Source organism: Cherax quadricarinatus, chromosome 16 (assembly GCF_038502225.1).
Source record: "Cherax quadricarinatus isolate ZL_2023a chromosome 16, ASM3850222v1, whole genome shotgun sequence".
NCBI classification, from domain to species: Eukaryota; Metazoa; Arthropoda; class Malacostraca; order Decapoda; family Parastacidae; genus Cherax; species Cherax quadricarinatus.
In genome coordinates this window covers 42,623,661-42,647,892 of record NC_091307.1, presented here as the reverse complement: position 1 = coordinate 42,647,892, position 24,232 = coordinate 42,623,661, and the positions used below count along the sequence as shown (strand labels likewise).

The following is a 24,232-nucleotide window of genomic DNA, read 5'->3' as shown; positions in this document are numbered from 1 at the left end:
CTGTACTGGTAAAATCAGAAACTGTTTTCGTGAGCATGTCTGCGATCTTTCTGCAGCTTCCTACATCTTTCTTTTTCTGTTATTCTTCTTAAATTTTCTTCTTTCTTTTCTGTGACCCACTCGCATAAGAACGTCCAACATCACGTTCACGAGATGCCATAATGAGGATGTATCACTGTCTGTAATCATGCAAATACAAATTTTTCCTTATCAATTATTATTAATTTTTTAATTATTTTTTTTTTCTGTCAATTGGGGGGATATGGCCCTTGTAGCCCCCTTTCCTCTGGCTGCGCATCTAAAAATTCAAACCGTTACCAGAAAGGAGTCATATACAGAACTTTTACCATAGATTAGGTTAGTGATTTGGGCTACGAATATTTTACTAATTCATCCTCCTTGATCTCCAATTTACTTAAACAGAAATCATACCAAGTCCAAGAACAATGCACAATGGTATTTATATTACAATTTTCATAACTAAACTAATCATTATGTTTTGCATGATATATGGCCTACCACCATAGATGAGGACATGAGAATTAAAGAATGCAGGGACAATTTTCAGTTTCACCCAACCAACGATTTTCTGATGTGGCTTATGTGTTTCTGGGGAAATATGTAGTAAATTAATTGATGTTCTACATCACTTCCGTCGCAACTTGAAAACTAAGCATTTGCGACGGAAGTGATGTAGAACATCAATCAATTGAGATCTGTTATTGAAATGATAAAGACTTAAAGACAAGACATCAATGTCTATCAACAACACTTCAGTTAATTTGTCACAGTACAAGTCTAGATAACGTGTAATTACTACAGAAAATTGGAGAGGAATCTCCCATACTCACCCATTAGAGGGAAAACACAGCTGTTCTGATGTAAACAAAGGCGTGTTGAGTGTTGCCATCTATGGTTAGGTTTATTTTTATTTTATTTTATTTCATTATTTATTTTTTTTGATTAATTTTTAAAAATCAATTTTAGTCTCCAAACACTTGAACTTTTTAGGTAGGACCCCTTTGCACTTGCACCACGTGCGCAGTCTTGGATGAGCCCCTGAACCCCTTGGACTGCGGGGCCCCCAAATGCGCGGGGCCCTAGGCAAATGCCTAGTTTGCCTATGCAGTAATCCGGCCCTGGGTAGAGGGCAGCAAGAGATTGGGGTAGAAAGGGCTGAAGGTATCATCAGAGTTTGTGAAGTAAGTTGTTGTCAAAAAGTCAATGAGAGAGTCCGGATGAAAGGTGGGTCCATCAGCGAGATGGGAAGGTAAAGAGAGAGCAGCGGAGCAAAGACGACGGAGGTATATTCTGCATGCTCGTTGATAAAGTGGGCAGTCTAATAGAATGTGGCTAACCGATAATGGAACCTGACAATTCTCACAGAGAGGAGCAGGATGCCTCTCCATGAGATAACCATGAGTAAGACGAGTATGGCCAATGCAAAGACGGGAGAGAGTAGTCTCCCAACCTCAATACTGGTAACAAGAAGACGGCCAGTAACCTATACTCAGTTTAATAGATTGAAGTTTGTTACCGAGCAGAGTAGACCAACGTTGTTGCCAACGGGTGTCAAGGTGGGTAGCTATTGCAGCAAAATAGTCCGTAAATAGAACATCTCTATATGAAACTGGTAGGTCATGTACTGCTGACTGCACAGCAGTGTCTGACTGTTAATTGCCCTGTATGTCAACATGACCAAGGACCCAACAAAAAACAATATCTTTATGCTTGGAAGAGAGCCACATCTCTTCCAATGAGCTGGATGAGCTGAATGAGCTGGATGTGCTTGGTGCAGGAACATCAGCTTCTCAACATCAGACTTGAAGGCACTAAGCCTTCAAGTTTCTTTGCTTGGAAAGAAGCTTGGTGACTCTATTGAAACGAATGCGAATTATGACCAAAGCTTTCGTAAGATGGGGAAGGAAGAAGAATGGGTAAGGATGGAAATATGGGAAAAGGGTGGGAGGGGGGGTAGAGACGGTGGAGTAATAAAAGTGGCCGTTAAGAATTTTTGACGGCATAACTTAAATAAAAGTCGTGGTTCCTGAAGGGTAAACAACCTGCTATGTCTAGGGGCATTTATATTATTTAAAATAGAAAAAAACACTACTCTAGGGCCAGCTTGTACCTTCACAAAAAACCTGGAACGTAAATTAGTCAATAATTTATTATAAGAAAGGACATAAAAACTCAACTTTTCAAAAATAATAATATAATAATAATAATAATGATATATATATATATATTTTTCTTCTCTTTTTTAGTAATTGTATACAGGAGAAGGGGTTACTAGCCCATTGCTCCCGGCATTTTAGTCGCCTCATACGACACGCATGGCTTACGGAGGAAAGATTCTTTTCCACTTCCCCATGGACAATAGAAGAAATAAAAAAGAACAAGAGCTATTTAGAAAAAGGAGAAAAACCTAGATGTATGTATATATATATATGCATGTGCGTGTCTGTGAAGTGTGACCAAAGTGTAAGTAGGAGTAGCAAGATATCCCTGTTATCTTAGCGTGTTTATGAGACAGAAAAAGAAACCAGCAATCCTACCATCATGCAAAACAGTTACAGGTTTTTGTTTCACAGTCATCTGGCAGGACGGTAGTACTTCCCTGGGTGGTTGCTGTCTACCCTACCGGGGTAGGGGTCGGCCTAGGAAGGGTTGGAGGGAGGGGGTAAAGGAGGTTTTGTGTGCGAGGGGCTTGGACTTCCAGCAGGCATGCGTGAGCGTGTTTGATAGGAGTGAATGGAGACAAATGGTTTTTAATACTTGACGTGCTGTTGGAGTGTGAGCAAAGTAACATTTATGAAGGGATTCAGGGAAACCGGCAGGCCGGACTTGAGTCCTGGAGATGGGAAGTACAGTGCCTGCACTCTGAAGGAGGGGTGTTAATGTTGCAGTTTAAAAACTGTAGTGTAAAGCACCCTTCTGGCAAGACAGTGATGGAGTGAATGATGGTGAAAGTTTTTCTTTTTCGGGCCACCCTGCCTTGGTGGGAATCGGCCGGTGTGATAATAAAAAAAAAAAATAAAATATATATACATATATATATATATATACATATATATGTATATATATATATATATATATATATATTATTTTTGAAAATAATATATATATATATATATATATATATATATATATATATATATATATATATATATATATATATATATATATGTATATATATATTTTTTTTTTATTCGCCGGTATTCTCCGGCCCGGGTCTTTTCCAAGTAGTGGTGGCCCGGCCTTGGCTCCCTATCTGGGGAGTATCTCGAGACCTAAGTCTCCCATGGGAGGAGGCACAAGTACCCCCTCATCTTTGGGATATATATATATATATATATATATATATATATATATATATATATATATATATATATATATGTATGTATATATATATATATATATATATATATATATATATATATATATATATATATGTATGTATATATATATATATATATATATATATATATATATATATATATATATATATATATATATATGTATGTATGTCGTGCCGAAAAGGCAGAATTTGCGATCTTGGCTTAAATAGCAACGTTCATCTTGCCATGTAGGACAAGTGAAAATTTGTGTATGCAATAATTTCGCCAAAATCGTTCTTAACCTAACGAAAAAAATATATTTCACTGTGTATGTTTAGTGTTAAATTTCTGTAAACAAATCTAAAATATGTCTAGTTGGGTTAGGCTAAAATAAATTGTTATTGTTATAATAAGGTTAGGTAAGTTTTCTAAGATTCTTTTGGTGCAAAATTAAAATTTTTTACATTAACATTAATGAAAAAAATATATCTTTAAACGTATAAGAATTTTTTTTAGAAAGGACTTAATTTTAAATGAGTTCTTGCTAACTGACCAGTTTTACATATTCGGCACGACATATATATATATATATATATATATATATATATATATATATATATATATATATATATATATATATATATATAGTAAAGTAACATATACAACCTTCAATCTACTCTACTACACATACCACATCACCTTAACTCACTCATTCACATTATCTCACTGATACTAGTGAGTAAAGCAAATATAAACATTTATAAACAGGGAGGCTCCATGACCTCCCCCCCCCTTCTTCTACAGGCTACTTATCCTGCAGGCTGTATGAGTACTTTCCTAAAACAGGCCTCTGCACACTAGGGCCTTACAGGTAAACATGAGAGCACTTAAACACTAAAATTACCTAAGGTATAAACTAGAAAAAAAAAAACTCACCAACTCGCCAGGTCACACAACTACATCTTGCTCTATCTGCTGCTTCACATGCTGAACAAAACATTCCTTACTCTCTCCTCTCCTGGCCACTCTGACTGATCAGGAATAATATGGGTCCAGTTTCAGTATAAATCCCGCAAAATGACATTATATATGGAGCAATTTTTTTTATAAAATATTCTCTACAATATACTGTGTAATAGTGGCCTAACCACTTTGGTACATTTTAATACAAGAGTGTGTGTGTAGTGTTAAAAGTAGCCACTGACATGTCTGCTGAAACCTTTTTCCTTTACCTTGTCCCAGACTGATAATTTCAGACAATACAGAGAACTTTGTTGCAGGTGCTGCTTTTATAAGAAAGATCTTTGATTAACCAGAAGTACAACAGATGCTGAATCAACGCATTTGTCGTTGGAGACACATTCCTCCTAAGGCTCCATGGCTAGGCAGATTTTATGAGAGAATGATAGGCGTCGTAGAACATTGTTTAAGAAAGACTCTTCATCGTCAGCGAAATGACTTACAAGAATTTTGAACAGTCGTAACTGAAGTAGAAAACAGTCAACAACTGACCTCTAGCTGGACAGTTTGGAAGTGTTAAGTCCACCTTATTTATTCTATGGCAGAAGGCTCGATCCTGTTCCTCCCATGAATAATAAAGAGGTCATGGAGGATCCTACATATCTTGATCCGGAGCAACTCAGACATAAATTCAGGCACCTTAAAGTGACTGAATGTTGGGAGAAAATTTGGCGAGAAGACTGTCTCACTTCACTGAGAGAACACTTCAATGGAGCTGGTGTTCCTCAAAATCATATACGTCCTTAGGGCCTAGTGACATAGTGATTATTGACAACGATGATCCAAGGTCTCAATGGCCTCTTGGAAAATAGTGACCATACATCCTTATGCAAATGGAACCATCAGGACAGTTGAAGTTTTTAGCAAAGGTGTAGTGAATAAGTGGACAATAGATAAACTAGTGTTGAAAGTAAACTTAGTGATTTTCCAGAAACCCCATAGACTAAAGTTGTTAAGAAAAGGCAATCAGTAGTGGTGGTGAGTGACAAAATCATAATAATGTTAAGAGATAATTAGTTCACCTACAGCAAGTTTTTGCCCACCCCCCAGTGTGGAGAAAATTCTCCAGTAAAGGGGGTATCTCTCAGCCCTCTTCAGCTCTTTGAGGACTCTTAGCCTTCCCGGCTGATGGAGTCTTACTTCCTCATAAACACATTAGTCAAACATGTTCATACCAGTATCACAAGACATGCTATCTTCTCCTTGCTAGAGTTTGTTGCAAGTACAAGTGAGAGTTTAACTACAGTAATTACACTTTCCACTTAGCAGAAAAATTAAGGGAAAACCTGCACACACTTTATCTACAATTTAGGACTATTATGAATTGTAGTCTATGGCTAAATAACATGAAATCTACCATCTTGTATTGAATACTTTTGTACTATTTAGCAAGGGAGAGAAATCAAGCTGAGTTCAGCATATCCTTTGTGGGGACACAAAGGGACAGTAGTGACCAGTGCATTCTTGACTCTTGTTCTTCTGACAGTCTCAGGAAACTAGGAACTTATATAGGCCAGGAAATTCACAGTAAAACTAATCACGCTGTGTTTTTGTGCATCCTTGTTCTTCCTATTGTGGATAATTCTGTCCAGGTCTCTTTGAAGTTATGCCTGATGCTCATCTGATTTAATTCTCCTCATTAACTTCACATCATCTGCGAACAGGGACACTTTTGAGTCTAACCCTTCCATCATGTCATTCACATATACCAAAAATTCCACTGGTCCTAGGAGCGACCCATGGGACCCCGCTCGTCACAGGTGCCCACAGTGATACTTCATCACGTACCATGACCCGTTGTCATGGTACGTGATCCATTGGTACGTGATCCTCCATCCATGGTACTCTGATCCATTGCAGTGCCCATACTGTCATATACACCTGATCCTCTAGCTTCTGCACTAATCTCTTGTGAGGAACTGTGCCAAAGGCCTTCTTGCAGTCCAAGAAGATGCAATCAACCACCCCTCTCTCTCGTGTCTTACTTCTGTTACTGTGTCATAAAACTCCAGAAGGTTTGTGACACAGGATTTGCCTTCCATAAATCCATGCTGGTTGGCGTTTATACTCTTGTTCCATTCCATGTGCTCCACCACTCTCGTCCTGATAATCTTCTCCATGACTTTGAATACTATACACGTCAGTGATATGGTCTATAGTTTATTGCCTCTTTTCTGTCTCCTTTTTTAAAAATGGGAACTACATTTGCCATCTTCCATACCTCATGTAGTTGCCCAGTTTCAAGGGATGTGTTGAAGATTGTGGTTAGTGACACACACAGCATATCTGCTCCCTCTCTAAGGACCCACGTTGAGATGTCCGGTCCCATTGCCTTTGAGGTATCAATGTTCCTTAGAAGCTTCTTCACCTCCTCTTCAGTTATATGTATGTAATCCAACACTTGTTGGTATATTCCTTGCTAGTGTCCCCCTCTGTTCTGTCCTCCCAGAGGCCGTCCTGTCTCCACTGTAAATACTTCCTTAAAACTCATGCTGAGCTCCTCACATACCTCTTGATCGTTTCTTGTGAGTTCCCCACCTTCTTTCCTCAGCCTGGTCACCTGGTCTTTGACTGTTGTCTTCCTCTTAATGTGGCTATACAGCAGTTTCAGGAGAGACTTGACTTTCGATGCTATCTCGCATTCATACTGTCGCTGGGCCTCCCTCCTTACCTGCGCATACTCGTTTCTGGCTCTTCAACTAATATCTTTATTTTCCTGGGTCCTTTGCCTGCTGTACCTTTCCCATTCTCTGGTGCACTTAGCTTTTGCCTCCCTACACCTTCGGGTAAACCAAGGACTCACGGTGGTATTCCTATTATTTCTCTTGCCCTTAGGAACAACCTTTCCTCTGCCTCCTTGCATTTTGTCACATATTGCATCATTTGGTTTACTCACTTTCCTATCAGTTCTCTGTTACCCTCTCCACTTGTAACTCTACTATATATTCAAAACTCAGAATCACGCGATCACTAGCTCCAAGGGACCCCTCGTAAGTGATGTCCTCAAAGTCTGAACTGCTCAGGGTGAACACAAGGTCCAGTCTTGCTGGGTCATCCTCCCCTCTCTGTCTGGTAGTGCCCCTGACATGTTGATGCATGAGGTCTTCCAGTACCACATCTATCATCTTGGCTCTCCATGTTTCGGGACCCTCATGTGGCTCCAGGTTTTCCCAATCAGTCTCCCTGTGGTTGAAATCGCCCATAATCAGTAACTTTGCTCTGCTCGAGTGAGCTCTTCTTGCCACCTCAGCCAGTGTGTCCACCATCGCTCTGTTGTTTTCTTTGTACTCCTCTCTTGGCCTCTTGCAGTTCAGTGGTGGGTTATACATCACTCCAATGACTACTTTATGTTCCACAGACTGAATTATACCTACTATGTAGTCCCATTCTCCAATCCCGTCCATGCCTTCCATTTCCTCAAATCCCCATCGGTGCAGTGCAACCCCTCCTCCCCTCTACTCGTTATATCTTTCCTCAGGATCTGATATCCTGCTGGGAAGATTGCATCTGTTATTGTCTCAGCTAGTTCCGTTTCTGTGACTGCTATGATGTCTAAGGTTTTCTAACTGATTCTTTCATGTCACTCCTCATATTTATTCGTTATTCCATCCGCGTTCTTGTACCGAACCTTGAGCTTCTTTTCTAACAATGTGGTTCCGGGAGAATATTGGGGTTTTGGAAGTGGGAGCCCTGGTGGTGGCATATGGGGAGTTATGGTGTGGGTGGGGTTTGTGATGAGGGGGTGGGGTCAGAATGCCCATAGGAGGCAGCTGTAGGGGTTGGTGGCAGAGGGAACAGTGTGTGGATTTTGGTTGAGATTGCTCAGTTGCATTGGGGTTGTTGCAGTTGGAGTCCTTCTGCAGGAGTTTTTGGGGGGGGGTGTTTGCCCTTCCTCCTGTTTCTGGGTCCTGCTCATCTTCATCATTGCCTCTTGTTCCTCCTTGCGTCTTTGTACCCTCCCTTTCAGTATCGTGTATTCTTCTTGTGTTCTGTCATGGTCGAGGTATACTCTCCCATAATCTGTTTTGTGTGTGTGTGTGTACTCACCTATTTGTACTCACCTATTTGTGGTTGCAGGGGTCGATTCATAGCTCCTGGCCCTGCCTCTTCACTGATTGCTAGTAGGTCCTCTCCCTGCTCCATGAGCTTTATCAAACGTCGTCTTAAAACTATGTATGGTTCCCGCCTCCACTACGTCACTTTCTAGGCTATTCCACTGCCTAACTACACTATGATTGAAGAAATACTTCCTAACATCCCTTTGATTCATCTGAGTCTTCAGCTTCCAATTGTGACCCTTTGTTTCTGTGTCCCATCTCTGGAACATCTCGTCTTTGTCCACCTTGTCTATTCTGTGCAGTATTTTATATGTCGTTATCATGACTCCCCTGATCCTCCTGTCCTCCAGTGTCATCAGGCCGATTTCCCTCAACCTTTCTTCGTGGGACAATCCCCTTAACTCTGGGACTAGTCTCGTTGCAAACCTTTGCACTTTCTCTAATTTCTTGACATGCTTGACCAGGTGTGGATTCCAAAGTGGTGCTGCATACTCCAGTATGGGGCTGATGTAAATGGTGTACAGAGTCTTGAACGATTCCTTACTGAGGTATCTGAAAGCTATCCTTAGGTTTGCCAGATGCCCGTACGCTGCAGCAGTTATCTGATTGATGTGCACCTCAGGAGATTTGCTCGGTGTTATACTCACCCCCAGATCTTTTTACTTATGTGAGGTTTGCAGTCTTTTGCCACCTAGACTATACTGTGTCTGCAGTCTTCTTTGCCCTTCCCCAATCTTTATGACTTTGCATTTGGCAGGGTTAAACTCAAGGAGCCAGTTGCTGGACCAGGCTTGTAGCCTGTCCAGGTCTCTTTGTAATCCTTCCTGATCCTCGACCGATTTTATTCTCCTCATTAATTTCACATCATCTGCAAACAAGGACACTTCTGAGTTTATCCCTTCCGTTATGTCATTCACATATACCAAAAACAGCACAGGTCCTAGAACTGTCCCCTGTGGAACCCCGCTTGTCACAGGTGCCCGCTGTGACACCTTGTCACGTACCATAACTCGTTGTTGCCTCCCTGTCAGGTATTCTCTGTCCCACTGCAGTGCCTTTCCTGTTATGTGTGCCTGATCCTCTAACTTTTGCAGTAACCTCTTGTGAGGAACTGTGTCGAAGGCCTTCTTGCAGTCCAAGAAAATGCAGTCTATCCACCCCTCTCTCTCTTGTCTTACTTCTGTCACCTTGTCATAAAACTCCAATAGGTTTGTGACAGGATTTTCCTTCCCTGAAACCGTGCTGGTTGTCGATTATACACTTTTTTCTTTCCAGGTGCTCCACCACTCTCCTCCTGATGATTTTCTCCATGACTTTGCATACTATACACGTTCTTGACACAGGTCTGTAGTTTAATGCCTCATGTCTGTCTCCTTTTTTAAAAATTGGGTCTACATTTGCCGTCTTCCATACCTCACGGAGTTGCCCAGTTTCAATGGATGTGTTGAAGATCTTAGTTAATGGCACACAGCACCACGGAGAGATGTTTTCTGGTCCCACCGCCTTTGAGGTGTTAAGTTCACATAGCAGCTTCTTCACAACCTCCTTGGTTATGTGTACCTCATCCAGCACTTGTTGGTGTACCTCCCTGTTCTGATTTCGTGGAGTGCTACCGGTTTCCACTGTAAATACTTCTTTAAATCTTGTGTTGACCTCCTGACTTACCTCTCGGTCATTTCTTGTGAACTCCCCATCACCCTTCCTCAGTCTGATTACCTGGTCCTTCAATGTTGTTTTCCTCCTGATGTGACTATACAAAAGCTTCGGGTCAGACTTGACTTTCGATGCTATGTCATTTTCATATTGTCGCTGAGCCTCCCTTCTTATCTGTGCATATTCGTTTCTGGCTCTTCGGCTAATCTCTTTATTTTTCTGAGTTCTTTGTCTTCTGTACCTTTTCCATTTTCTAGAACACCTAGTTTTTGCCTCCCTACACCTTTGGGTTAACCAGGGACTCTTTCTGTTCTTCTCATTATTCCTGTTTCCCTTGGGAGCAAACTTCTCTGCCTCCTTGCATTTTATTGCCACATAGTCCATCATTTCTTTTACTGGTTTTCCTGTCAGTTCTCTCTCCCACTGAATGTTTTGCAGGAAGTTCCTCATATCTGAGTAGTCCCCCCTTTTGTAGTTTGGTTTTCCCATCCTATTCCTGCCACTCTCTCCACTTGAAGCTCAACTATGCAGTCAAAGCACAGAACCACATGATCACTAGCTCCTAGGGGCCTTTCATACATGATATCCTCGATGTCCGAACTATTCAGTGCGAAAACAAGGTCCAGTCTCATCCTCATCTCTCTCTCTGGTAGTGTCTTTAACATGTTGATGCATGAGATTACATAAGTACCACATCCATCATCTTGTCTCTCCATGTTTAGGGACCCCTATGGGGCTCCAGGTTTTTCCCAGTTAATCTCCTTGTGATTGAAATCACCCATAACTAGTAACTTTGCTCCCCCAATGTGAGCTCTTTTGGCCACCTTGGCTAGTGTGTCGACCATTGTTCTGTTGCTCTCATCGTATTCTTCTCTTGGCCTCCCGCAGTTCTGTGGCACATTGTACATTACTGCGATTATTACTTTATGGCCCTCAGACTGGATTGTTCCTACTAAGTAGTCCCTTTCACCCGTGCCATCCATTCCTTCCATTCTCTCAAAACCCCACTGGTTTTTAATGAGCAGTGCAACTCCTCCTCCCCCTCTCCTCCCTCTGTCTTTCCTGAGGGTTTGATATCCGGGTGGAAAGATTGTATCTGTTACCATTCCAGTGAGTTTTGTTTCTGTGAGTGCTATTATGTCTGTGGATGTCTCCCTGATTCTTTCATGCCACTCCTCACACTTATTTGTTATTCCATCTGCATTTGTATACCACACCCTCAACTTCTTTTCTAAGACTGTAGTCTGGGGGGTACATTGGGATTGGGGAAGTGGGAGACCTGATAAGGAACTATGGGTGGTTGCTGTGGGGGTGGAGTTTGTAATGAGATGGGTTGGGGCATTGGATATTGCATGGATGTTTTGGGTTAGAATGTTGGGTTGCACTGGGGTTGTCCTGGTTGGGAGGCTTCTGTAGGTAGTTGTGAAGGAGGCTGTATTTGGTCTTCTTCCTGTGTCTGGGATCTCCTGTCCATCTATATCTCCATCTTCTCCTCTCTTTTCTCCTTTTGCCTTTATACCATCTCTCTCAATTTCTGCCTTTCTTTTTGTGTTCTGTCACGGTCGCGATACACCTTCCAGTATGTGGGCATGTCCTTTAGTCTTGCTTTCTCCTGCAAGATCCTGTTCCGAGTCGATCTGCCTTGAAAGTCACTTTCATTGGCCAGGTTCTTCTTCTTGCAAACCCCCCTATTCTCGAAAAATTTTCCAGCTGGGTCATGTCATCTTCTCCTATTGCTTTTATGATGCTTTCGACTGCATTTTTTCCCCTTGTTTTCTTGCTTCGTAAGTTTCCCCTTCAACTTCCTGGAGCCCATACACAAAGATTGACCTCTCCCTTTCATTCTTCCACTGCATATCCCAATGTATCCACTGATTCAATTTGATTTCCTCCATTGCAGCTTTCCTTTCTTCAGTTTCACTATCTATTGTACTTGGGCACAGTGGCCTGTCATTTTCCCTCCTCAGCTTTCCCTGGGCTCTGCTGTGGTCTGTTAGGGCCTCCACATATAGCTTAGCTCTTTCATTTACTACAGTCCCCTCTCAGAGGGCTTCAACATGCAGTTTTGTTCCTTCATTCCCTACAATCCACCTGTTTGTGACTGAGGTAGCAGTCTCTGATGTCATTCCCAAATTATTTTTTAGTTCTAAAGGCTGTTTCAGATTTTTCAGTTCCTCTTCTAATCTCTGTATCCTAGCCTCAGCTGTTATGACTTGCCTCTGCTGCTATGACTTGCCTCTCCCGCTTCTTGCTTTCCATATTTATCCTCTCTTCCATTCTCATGCTAAGTTCATCTAGTTTCTTTCCCTATTCATGTTCCCTTTTCATGAGCTCTGTTGCCCAATCTTCCTTTGCAGATTCATCCTCCTGTCCCTTGGTTTTCCTTCCTGCTCTCTGGCAACTCATTCTTTTTTTTTTTTTTTGATTGCCTCAGAAAGGAAAACTAACGTACTTCTGTGTGTTAGGTTTGTGGTGTGTTTGTCTGAGTGTGGGGGGGGGGGAGAGGTAGAGGAGTAACTGTAGACAGTGGCTATACAGAGATGGGTGGGGAGGGGGATTGTGGGAGGATTATGGGGAGTGAGGAGGAGGGAGATGCAAGGGGAGAGAATGGGAGAGGGGGAGGGGGAAAGAGGGAGAGGTAGGGAGAAGAATGGTGAAAGAGAGAGGGGGGGATCAGGGGAAGGAATGAGAGATTGGCAGGGGAGGGGAACAGGGGGGGAGTGTATGTGTTAGTCTGTATATGTGGGAGTGTGTGTGTGCGTGTGTGTTTAGCTATATGAGGGTTTATTAACCCTTTAAGGGTCCAAAGGCCAAATTTCAAAGTGCGCACCAGTGTCCAGAAATTTTCAAAAAATAATTTTGTTATTTTTTTCTTATGAAATGGTAGAGAATCTTTTTCTGAAGGTAATAAAACAAAAAGAACGAAATTTGATGGAAAATTGACGAAATTATGCTCTCGCGAATTTTGATGTGTCAGCGATATTTATGCATAGGCGATTTTGCCGACTTTGACTCCCATTTCAGACCAATTATATTACTCCAGTCGACCAAATTCTTAGCTATTTCACTAGTATTACTTCTATTCTATCGATTGAACACAAGAAATCTGAAATTGGTAATTTGGCCAATTTAATGCAAAGTTCAAAATATTCTAATTTCAAAATAGGGTCAAGAATAAACAATGCAGGAATTCCTGAAACTAAACTAACATTTCTTCTGTTCATTAGTTACATTTTCCGGCTTTTCAAATGAATTCCATAATGAATTTTTATTCAAACCAAAAAAATATAAGAGTTACTGTTATGTAATTTGTAATATTGAAATGGTTTGATTAATTGACGAGTGCTTTTCAAGATTTTTTTTGTCTCTGGGTGTCCTAGTCATTGCCACTGTGCAGTGCGTTTTGAAACTAATAGTTTTATAATCAATAGTTGCTAAAGTTTTGGTTTGAATCACATTAGTTATCCAAGTCTTCATTTCCACTTGTGCATTTGGAAATTAATTGTTTCTGACGTTCATTAATGTTTCTCCTACGTATATTTTGTTATTATTGTTGCCAGTGATTGTTTAAACTAGCAGGGTTATGCTTTGTTGGAGGTAACTGTTACTAGCAATGATCGTGATCATAGTGCAGCAACTTGGATACTGGAGCTAAAAAGAGTACTAGAGATGAAATTAACAATAGACTTACAAAGAAGGACTATGTATCTACTTTTCATCGTTAACGTTATATGTACACTGTCCGCAGTTTATGATGAAGTGATGGTATTGATGTTGGTAAACCATGATCAAGGGAAGAGCATTCATTCTCAAAGAATTAGCTACTGAACTTATGAAGAGTAAGCAGGAATCCTATGATGACCTTGCATTCAGTCCTGGTGTCATAATGCGAATAAAAAATGAGAGATCGTATTGGTTGGTGAGGCTGCGGCAGACTTTTAAGCACAGTTCAGTAGAACGTCGTGGAGAGTCATCAACTTGCTCTTTGAGTTTAATGGGAGGGAAGAGTTGTTGCATACCCTGAATGCAGTATTTATATTCGATGTGCGTCACATGTAACCACATTCCTGTATAATGTCAATAACCTGCTTTAAAGAACGGTAGTTCATCGCCCGTCTGAATGACTGCGTCATTCGAACTTGGGGTGACTGATAGATTGTGCTGGAAGTATGCGAGCAAGGGATGAGGGTGACGCGGGGTGGGTATGCCCAAGTGATAGCTAACTTGCTTGTAGTGGTAGCCCGGGAGTTTAATTCAGAGTCTTCGAGCTGTTAACAGTATAATAGTCTGTCTTATGTTTGGGAGTCTAAAGCAAGTGATAGTAGTCACACATATGCTCTATCTCTCTTGCCAAACTCATTCACTTTATCGTATTTGTTAAAAACACTATATATTGTGTACACTTATAAATAAATCTGGTAATGAAAATACGGTTGCTCGAGAAAAGCTTCCATCATGTGTGTACTTAATTTTTCATTATCTTGCCTGGTCTGTTGACTGCTTTTGTGTTAGTATCATGCATGGTTAGTAACAATAGACCTATAAAGGCACTTAAGTTCTTGATAAAGTTCGTCTTGGTTGAGCTTATGTTGGAGGTTTGGAACATCAACACTACTAGGACATCAGGAGACCAGGGAGTAGATGATGGACGAAAACCGTTCAGCTTCTAATTGTTCTATGTAAGAGATCACTAGCAGACAACTCAGTGAAGAACCTATAGGTTAACTGATAATCTGTTAACAAGAGACTCTTCAATTAGAGAGCAGAACTGTATGACCCTGGTAGGTTTAGCACTTCCTTTTGATTAAAGTGATAATTATCTTCAATTAGAGGAGGTTATACCTCTTGAGGAAGTTGTAGATATCTTTCAGTTTCTCCTTTTGTGACAATAAAAATATAATATATATATATATATATATATATATATATATATATATATATATATATATATATATATATATATATATATATATATATATATATATATATATATGTCGTGCCGAATAGGCAGAACTTGCGATCTTGGCTTAAATAGCAACGCTCATCTTGCCATATAGGACAAGTGAAAATTTGTGTATGCAATAATTTCGCCAAAATCATTCTGAACGTAACGAAAAAATATATTTCACTGTGTTTGTTTAGTATTAAATTATTGTAAACAAATCTAAAATATATTTAGTTGGGTTAGGCTAAAATAAATTGCTCTTGTTATAATAAAGTTAGGTAGGTTTTCTAAGATTCTTTTAGTGCAAAATTAAAATTTTTTACATTAACATTAATGAAAAAAAATATATCTTTAAACGTATAAGAGAAAATTTTAGAAAGGACTTAATTTTAAGTGAGTTCTTGCTAACTGGCCAGTTTTACATATTCGGCACGACATACATACATACATACATACATATGTATATATATGTCGTGCCGAATAGGCAGAACTTGCGATCTTTGCTTAAATAGCAACGCTCATCTTGCCATATAGGACAAGTGAAAATTTGTGTATGCAATAATTTCGCAAAAATCATTCTAAACCTAAAGAAAAAAATATATTTCATTGTGTTTGTTCAGTATTAAATTATTGTAAACTTATGTAAAATATATTTAATTGGATTAGACTAAAATAAATTGCGCTTGTTATAAGGTTAGGTAAGTTTTCTAAGATTCTTTTGGTGCAAAATTAAAATTTGTTACATCAACATCAATGAAAAAAAAATATATCTTTAGAAGTATAAGAGAAATTTTTGGAAAGGACTTAATTTTAAATGAGTTCTTGCTAATTGACCAGTTTTACATATTCGGCACGACATATATATATATATATATATATATATATATATATATATATATATATATATATATATATATATATATATATATATATATATAAATCCAATTAATAATAATCAAATAAGGATAAAAATAATAATTTTTATTTCGGTAGAAAATAGAAAAAATTGGCATCTAATTAAACCTAACAAACATAACAAAAAAAAAAGGAAAAAACATATATGAAGGTGAACATAGCTAACAAGGGATAAATTTCTGTGAGCTATGTGGGAGCTGGGATCTTGAAGGCTCGAGTTATGTAGGGATACATAGAATATGGAAGGAGTCTATGTTCAGACGTTGGTAGTTCACGCGATGTTGAGGCTACTTGAAGAATAGACAATGACAGCCGTATCGTAGATTCAGCCTAAGAGCAGTCAGGATCTTGTGTCAAGAAACAGAGTGCCTTCTTTCGTAGGTAGCTTCTCGCGGTTCATGAACTAGAATGACCCAACATCAATTCAACGGACAGAGAAATATTAGAGGTTACCAGAGGATAATAGTTACGGCATAGAGACACGCGAGTGGCCAGATTAAAGCCAATGAAGGAAACATAGAAGAGAGCGAGCAATCACAGAGGACTACTTACAGAGAACAGAGTCAGGGTACAGTGACACTATTACTGGATTACCCTGATCGCTAGGTAAGGTACGTGGGAAGGTACGTGGCATTAACTGTCAAAACAACTCCAAGTACTTGAATAGAGAGACTACTATTTTACCCTTATCAAATTAAGATATACATTTATTCCTCACGTACCTAAAACATAGTTTAAGTGGGGGACGCCATCAATTCCAGGAGATTGTTCTTAGTGGGATTACTGATTTGTGAAAGAAAATCCTAGCGAGTCTGAGCTTGCTAGGGAATGTGAGAAATAATTTCTTTCTTTCCTCAGAAATTTCAAGATGTGGTGTGTTTGGCGAAGGAAAGTGTTTATTTTGAATTGGGGGTCAGTTATGTTAAGAATGGCCGGACAACCTTGTTATGGAGGAGGTGGCGACGCTGAAGCTAACGTCTTCTGTTAAGATTTAGAGAGCGATTATGTAAGGTGAGAAACGTGTGGAAAGCAAGGTCAGGAGAGGGCAATGGTGATTTCTTTGAGTAACCTTCCTAGAAGTTGATGTCTTGCTGACTTTTTCAACAATACAGTGAAGACCTTCGTGGCTTCCGTGTGCCTTTGGCGAATTTGAGATGTTGAGGGATTAATCTTAGATGAGCAACATTTCTTGCATAATGTCCGGTTTTTCAATATCTCATTACATTGTCTTCGCTGAACTGAATATGATTATCTGTTAAACGTTGGTAGTTGTGATTTATTGAAAATAAGATAAGTGGCACGTCTAACAGTATTGTCTGGGAGTGCTATATATATCCACTTGACAGACCATCAACATCCTGCACCAGAAGACTGGCAACTTCAACGTACTCGTTTCTGCCCGAGACTTTATAGAACTCAGTGAACCAAGTGTTGGATATAAACTTTTAACTTCTGAATTCTCAGTTTGTGCTGTGTTGGCGAACTATTAAATGGAACAACTGAACGCTGAATAATTTTTCCAACATCAATCCCTTCCCGGTCACATGGCTTCGCTATGTCTACAGATACTCGTCTAGATGAGTCGACGTTCCTACCCTGTAACACTGGCTAAACCAGATAGAACTTCTCCATCAAATTTACACTCAAAGAGGAAGTCAGCAGCACTTACCTTTCTTCATTGTTTTGTTTTGCAAATCTGATTATGAACTACGTTTCAAAGTCTACTATAAACCAGCATAATGTCCTTCACTTTCACTCACAAAAAGTTGCCAGGACCAAGCGAGAGCTCATCATAGTCTTCTTCGTAAGTGCTTATTGTGTCTGCATTAGCAAAATTATTAAGGAAGAAAGTTTTTTTTTTTTAACTTTAGTAAGTGTTTTCCTACTTTCACTTCCCTAGATACGGACAGCAGACACCGTGCACGTGACATGAACTCACCCTAGATACGGACAGCAGACACCGTGCACGTGACATGAACTCAGACAAGACACCACCTAAAGAAAATTAGTTTTCCCACTTATAGGTTCATTGTTAATCATGTCTCAATAATTTTCTACAACAAATTCGAAGTAGCCATCACCGCCTCACTTCAATCATCAGCTTCTCCAATATGAAACTCAAAAAAAAAATGGAAATTCACTTTCCCTTGCAAAGACTGAGAAAATAAACATTGGAAAATCTAAATCTCATTTCCGAACTGTAGTTCGCTGGATGTATTTGTAACTCGGAGAACGCATGAATTTCTCACCGACATAACCACAAATATTTTACTAATAATAAGGTCGCACTAATTGTCAAGAACAAGACACCAAGATACAAACAATTCTTGAATCTGCAATTATCAGCATATTAAATAATTTTAGGTAGAGTAACTGTTTTTTCAACACAGCAAATCTTGTTTACAAGATACTTCTAGATTATTTCTTGTGATAATGTCAGTTCAGATCAACTCTGCAACCGACCAGCAGACCTGGCTCATCTGCATTGATCACAGCAACTCTGCAACCGACCAGCAGACCTGGCTCATATGCATTGATCACAGCAACTCTGCAACCGACCAGCAGACCTGGCTCATCTGCATTCATCAGAGCATACTTGTCTTATTCTTCACACGTGCGCTCCTCACGTGCACTCCCTGTCTTACACCTCTCGAGCACTCCCAGTTTACATTTCACGTGTACTCCCAGTCTTACACCTCACGTGCACTCCTTGTCTTACACCTCACGTGCACTCCCTGTCTTACACCTCACGTGCACTCCCTGTCTTACACCTCAAGTACACACCCAGTCTTACATTTTACGTGCACTTCCTGTCTTACACCTCACGTGCACTCCCTGTCTTACACCTCTCGTGCACTCCCAGTTTACATTTTACGTGTACTCCCAGTCTTACACCTCACGTGCACTCCTTGTCTTACACCTCACGTGCACTCCCTGTCTTACACCTCACGTGCACTCCCTGTCTTACACCTCAAGTACACTCCCAGTCTTACATTTTACGTGCACTCCCTGTCTTACACCTCACGTGCACTCCCTGTCTTACACCTCTCGTGCACTCCCAGTTTACATTTTACGTGTACTCCCAGTCTTACACCTCACGTGCACTCCCTGTCTTACACCTCACGTGCACTCCCTGTCTTACACCTCACGTGCACTCCCTGTCTTACACCTCAAGTACACTCCCAGTCTTACACCTCACGTGCACTCCCTGTCTTACACCTCACGTGCACTCCCTGTCTTACACCTCACGTGCACTCCCTGTCTTACACCTCAAGTACACTCCCTGTCTTACACCTCACGTGCACTCCCTGTCTTACACCTCAAGTACACTCCCAGTCTTACATCTTACGTGCACTCCCTGTCTTACACCTCTCGTGCACTCCCAGTTTACAATTTGTTTCAGTAATTACATAGAGAGATCAATTACAGAGTAAGAAAAACAGGAAAGACATTTCAGTATTACTCAACAAATTATGATCTCGGTGATATATCCTAACGCCTCCCTATCAATAGGCAACTAATAATGGCCAATAAATAGTTACATACCTGTAGTGGAAATTAATCCATTGGGAGGCGTACATGTGGTGGGAACTTCCTTAACCCAGACAACCCCGTCTCCTTTTATTCTCAGTACTAGTCTGCCAGTTCATTGTTCATTGTTTATATTGTCACTGTTTTATATTATATCTGGACCCTTCCAGATGCAATACACAATAGTTCTTCATTTCATTAAAAGATTTGGCCGATAAATATCCATTTTCAAGAGAGTTAACACTAAACACTTCACAGAAAGGCCACTTGGGATCTACTGCCCAAGAATATACACCCCTCTCCACGTTCCCCTTCAGTTTGGAAGTACCCACCGGCGCCCTTACTGGTATGTTGGTTGTTCTGTACTTTGACAAGTCACACCAACATTACACATTTACATTACATTGTATGAACATTATTATATCCTTCAATTCTTACATACTAAGTAATGGAAAATTAAAAAAAATCGGCAATTATTATTATTATTATTATTATTATTATTACTATTCTTGTTTATGTACTGGCATTGCGAAATATTTTCACTCTTTACGTATCTGCAACTGTGAACTCATGAATAATGAATCTAAGCAATGTAACATCCGAAAATAATTATTAATATAAACATTCCTGTAAAAGTCGGTAGTAAACAGAAAAATATATTAACATATGGAGCTTCATGATTGTTGATGTTTGGTTGTTTAGGAGGATCCAATGTTTTCACTGGTATTTACTAAGTCCAAAATATTTTTTTTCATTATTCTACGTCAGGTTATTGTTTTAGTTAAATTTTATTGTAAAAGTGAAGATAATAAATTCGGGTTGTCTGTCGCATCGGCAATTTCTAGGCGAGTAAACTAGAAAGTTCTGAGGTCAGTAAGAAACCAGGTATGAATCATAAATTTTGATTATGTAATTTTGTTTACGAGAGATGGAACTTAAGTTGAAAATATCTAAGTCTTATTTTGCCCAATATTCTAGCAAATTTCTTGGGCGCATTGTTTCAATGGAGGGAATTACACCAGATCTAAAGAATTTACAAGTTATTAGAGAGGTCATGACTTCTCCCACAAACCAGAGACAAGTAAGACGTTTCCTCGGAATATGTGGAGTCTATTGTAAAATTATCAACGATTTGGCAAAATTTGCGGCACACTTGACGTTTCTAAAAGGTAAGAACATTAAATTTATATGGCGTCCAGAATATGATGAAGCTTTTAACACCTTTCAACAGAAATTGATGGAGGCTCCTGTATTAGTCACTGCAAAAATGAATAAAGAGTTTGAGTTACATGCAGATGCAATTGATCAGCATATAGATGCCGTGTAAATGTAGAAAGGTGATATTCTTTCCAACATTTTCCAACGTTTCCTTTGGGGAACACTATTTAAAATTGCAACAAACCATCTACTATTGATTCGTGTTTTTATGATAAAGACCCATAGTCTCAAAATGAGTAGAAACATTATTGAGATAAGATATTACAATTTCAGAAATGTAAGAAAGGTATTTGTCCCAGAGTACCAGATGCTTTGAATAGTCCTAATTATGCAGAAAGGAAAATTAATGAACCATGACAGTTAAGAAGAACTGATGTGAAAGAGCTGATAAGGAAACAAAATAAAGATTCCAAAGCGGAAAGCACTGACTATTTCTTTTGACGGAACATCTATCCCCAGAACAGTACCAGGCCACAGTTTGTAAAACCTGCCTTTAAATACAAGCTGATGTTTTATATATGAGATGGGAAGAATTTAAACATTTTACCTATTCTGTTAATATTACAAACTCCTTGAATCAGGAAGTTTATGTTATGGCACATTATGGATATCCTTTAGAACATAAGACTGTCCAGATTATCCGACAATATTTTTATTGGCCAGGAATGTGCCATGATGATGTTAAATATGTAAAATCTTCCGCCACATGTCAGAAATTTATGTCTACAGGTGATGATGAAAGGAAATGGCAGGAATTACGAGTAGCTGAAGGAGAAAAAACCCAGAGTGTGTAGCAGAAGTTTGTGGGTAAAGGAAGGTGGGTAAGGAATGACGACGTAAAGACGGAGGTAAGGAAGAAAAGTTGGCAGGAAGGAATATATGGAGAGTAAAACAAGGATGAAAATAGTTGAGAAAGTGATGAAAATTTTTTCCTTAAAATGAAAAATTTTGAAGAGAGATCAGTAAGTTGAGAAAGTCGATAATACAAATGTATTTAATGTATTTAATGCGGTGGTGGAAATACTGGCGAGATAGAGGAAATATTTTCAGGAGTTTCTGAACACTGGTGAGAGGGAGGCAGCGATTTCTTGCTCTGCTCAGCAAGATATAACACCTGATAAGTGAGAAAGGGCCAGATGTGAGTGTAGGGGAGGTGCTTGAGGTAGTTGGTAGAATGAAAGCGATTAAAGCAGCTGAGATAGACACAATTAAGACGTAAATGTTAAAGCCAGGTGAGGATATAGTTCTGGAGTGGTTAGTATATATGTTCAGCATATGCATGAGAAAGGAGAGGGTACCTAGGAACTGGCAGAGGCCATGCATAATTCCTTTGTATAAGGCATACGTACAAGGGTAGACAGGTGTATAAATTGTCGGGGCATAAACATACCAGGTTTAGCTTATGATAAAGTATTTATTGAAAGAACTATTGGAAAGCAAATGAGGAAGATTGCAGAGGAACACGGAAGTATTAGGAAGGATAGTGGATGTGGAGATCAAGTGTTTCCAATAAAACACATCCCTGAAAATTAATTAAAAGAAAGTAAAGAATTTTCATTGAATTCATGGATTTAGAAAAGCATGTAATAGGGGAGCAATATGGCAGATGTTGGAAATGTATGGAATATGTACGTAAGTTACTTAAAGCAGCAATTTGCTTATATGTGGTTAGCGAGACACAGGTCAGAGTATGAATAAAAGATTGTGTTCCAGTAAAAAGTAGGTGTTTTGACAGCAATGTGTAATGTTACAATGATTGTTTTACATATGTATAAGTGTGGTTGTATAAGAAGTGAATGTTGGGGAAAGTAGTGGGACAGGACTATTCAATCTGGTACATAATGGGAGTTGTCGCAATTGCTTTTTTCCGATTACACGGTGATTTTAGGAGATTCTGAAGAGAAACTCCGAAAGTTGGTAAACAAATTTGGAAGGTAATGTAAAAGAAGGAAATTAAAAGTGAACATAAGAAAGAACAAGATAAAGTATAAAAAATACAGGCAAGAAAAGATGAAATATCAGAATGGAAGAAGGGATCATGGAGGAAGGAAATTGGTTTACATATTTGGTAGTAAATTTGTTGGCAGATGGTTCTGTGAGAGATGAGATGAAACATTCAACTGACGCAGGAAAATATAGGTGGATGCTGCTTTTGAGGGGTCTGTGGGGTCAAAAAATTTAATGATGACAAATAGGTAAATGGTACCAACATTACTGCATGGGTGTGAAACATGAGTTTTGAATGTTGCAGCAAAGAGAATGCTGGAAACAGTAGAGTTACTGTGTTAGACGGAAATATGTATTGTAAATATTATGCAGAAAATTCCGAGATCGAATATTAGGAGAGAAAGAGCTGTCAAATGTTTTATTCAGGGGAACGAGTAATGGATGTTAAGATGGTTTGGATATTTGGAGAACGGAAGAATTAGGATAACCAGGAGATCGTATAAATTTGGGGTTGAGGAAAGGAGGAAAGAATGGAGGGAGTGGGTAAAGGAGGTTATGAATGCTTGGATATCCAACTGGGTTGAATGAGTGTGTTAAATAGGAGTGTAAGGAAGTGTTTTTTCCTCCTTTGATGTGCTGTTGGAGTGTGAAGAAAGTAACATTTTGAAGGGATTCAGGAAAACTGGTCATCCAGACTTGACTACTGGAGATGAGAAATACAGTGACTGGATTCTGGAGTCATCTTATCTCGCTTTCACATTACCGGAGTGTTAAAAAAAATTATTCATTCTAAAGATTAGCTATATCCTAACTTTGATATCAATATATATAGCAAGAATCATGTTGCAATTTAGCAAGGAAGGCAGAGAATAGGTTGACTTCAGTAAAAATGATTTCGCCTGCTAAAAAAAATAAAAATACAATACAAGAGAATCATAGTCCAGTGTCCAAGAAAGTGGGGTTTCTTGAACCTTTTATTAAAATGGTTGGTGATATAAACCTTAGCAATATATACCAAGAAGTTAGTTTAGAAAAACACGTAAGCAAAGACTGTGACATATTTATTATAAAAAGTTTCGGTCCTGGGACCTTGATCACTTCTAACATACAGAGGTAGAAAGACATTATATATAGGTGGAGAGTGAGGTGTGAGTGACGCATGGTGACCTGAAGAGTGAGGTGTGAGTGACGCATGGTGACCTGAAGAGTGAGGTGTGAGTGACGCATGGTGACCTGAAGAATGCCATGTTGGGATGAGGACGGGTAGACGATGAGATCATGTGACCCCTGTGATGTTGGGTTGGTGGTGCTTAGCCTGCTTAAGTATGTATGTTAATGTTTCTGAAATTTTGTGGTTTCTATTCTATTGTGTGAGTGACGGCGATTAGCGAGGCTTCTAGACACCGTCCCACTATCGAAACGTTTTCTAATAAATATGTCATAGTGTTTGCTTACGTGTCTTTCTAAACCAAGATGGTTGGTATAACTAAATCAACTAACTCATTATACAAAAGGCTAAAATCATTGCAACATATGCCTCATAGAATTGACCACATAAACGGAAACTGCAACATAATATTCCTAAAAAAGCGCAACCCAAAAGT

At 39.4% G+C, this 24,232-nt stretch overlaps 1 long non-coding RNA gene across 1 annotated transcript in view; it reads right to left on the bottom strand.

Moving 5' to 3' along the window:
• The window catches only part of LOC138852801 (uncharacterized), a 46,485-nt gene extending 26,679 nt beyond the window's left edge, over nucleotides 1-19,806 (bottom strand). Inside the window, exons 1-2 of the long non-coding RNA XR_011392088.1 lie at nucleotides 19,479-19,806; nucleotides 4,278-4,372 (exon numbers count right to left, since the gene is read on the bottom strand). This is a non-coding gene — a long non-coding RNA (uncharacterized lncRNA). The remainder of the gene's footprint in view (nucleotides 1-4,277; nucleotides 4,373-19,478) is intronic.
• Nucleotides 19,807-24,232: the final 4,426 nt, after the last annotated feature.